Source organism: Triticum aestivum, chromosome 2A (assembly GCF_018294505.1).
Source record: "Triticum aestivum cultivar Chinese Spring chromosome 2A, IWGSC CS RefSeq v2.1, whole genome shotgun sequence".
Taxonomy (NCBI): Eukaryota; Viridiplantae; Streptophyta; class Magnoliopsida; order Poales; family Poaceae; genus Triticum; species Triticum aestivum.
This window is the reverse complement of record NC_057797.1, coordinates 602,345,771-602,347,199: the sequence shown is the minus strand read 5'-3', so window position 1 is coordinate 602,347,199 and position 1,429 is coordinate 602,345,771.

The window sequence follows — 1,429 nt, the reverse complement described above, 5'->3', positions numbered from 1 at the left end:
AAATGGTTGCAGCTTTTTTCTTGTAAACAGCCTTGGTTAATGCTTTCTCTATCGTTTCGGGTTGAAGCTTTTTTATCAAGGGTTGTAGCATTTTATGTCGACGGTTGTAGCACTCCGCCATGGCAATGACTGCTTGCAGCTTTTGATGTATCTGGTTGAAGCTTTTTTCATCTACGGTCGAAGCTTTTCTATCAAATGGTTGCAGCTTTTTTCTTTGTAGCAGCCTTGGTTAATGCTTTCTCTATCGTTTCGGGTTGAAGCTTTTTCATCAAGGGTTGTAGCATTTTATGTCGACGGTTGTAGCACTCCGCCATGGCAATGACTGCTTGCAGCTTTTGATGGATCTGGTTGAAGCTTTTTTCATCTTGGTTTGAAGCATTTTGGTTAAACGGTTGTAGCATGAGGGCGTGCGGCAGGTTCTGCAATGCCTCCGCCATGTCTGCAGCGCGAGCGCCGCCGTCCTCGCAGCTCGCCGTTCACCATGCTCGCCATCCATGATGGCAGCTCTCCTGGGCACGGGTTGCAGCAGGCCACGACGCGGTTCCAGCTTCCGCCGGGGCCGGCGAGCGAGGACGGCGAACGGCGACGGGGACGGCCGGCGCGGGTGGCCACCGGCGATGAGGACGGCCGGCGGGGGCGGCGAACGGCGACGGCCAACTGAGATAGAGACCGGCGAGATGAAATAGAGAGAGAGAGGAAGCAGCGCAGCCACGTGGGGCGTTAATGGCGAGCAATTTGTGGGCCAATGAAAAGGGGATCGCACAGGTCGCGCGCGACCGGCCGAGTGGTTCGGCCGGTGCGCCGGCCCCAATCGTTTCCCTAGAAAATACTGTTTAATTAGTATACGGGATTTAAAGAAAACGAAATACAAGTCAAGAATGTGATTAATTTGCATACCAACATGTGGTTGGATGATTAGGAGGACAGTGATATCCCCAATCCATCAGACTTGGCATTGGGGTTCGTATTTTTTTGGATTTATTTCAGACCTTCTGGCGATGTGCGTTCAGTGAGAGGAGACGTTTCCATCGACAACGAATGTGTCCGTGGCGACTTCGTTAATCTCAACATGATATACCGGCAGTCTCTCGGAGGTGCTCTTAGAGATAAAGTGTGCGTGCGTGCGTTCATAAGGGTGAGTGTATGCTCGTGTATGTGAGCGACTTTAAGTGTAATGTGTTCAAATAAAAAAGAATATATCTTTTTAATATGATTAGTTCCAAATAAGAAAGGCTCCCCCCCTCTCCTCCCCTCCCCTCCCGCGACGCGCCCGCGCGCGCCCGGAGGGCTCCCTGCGGCCACGGCCCTCGGCCCCGCCTCCCTCCCCTTCCCCCCGCCGTCGCCGTCGAGCTCCGTCGGGCAAAGCCCGGGGGGCGCGGCGGCGGCGGGGCCCTCCTTCCCCGTCCGCTTGGGGGCGCCGGCGCGGGGC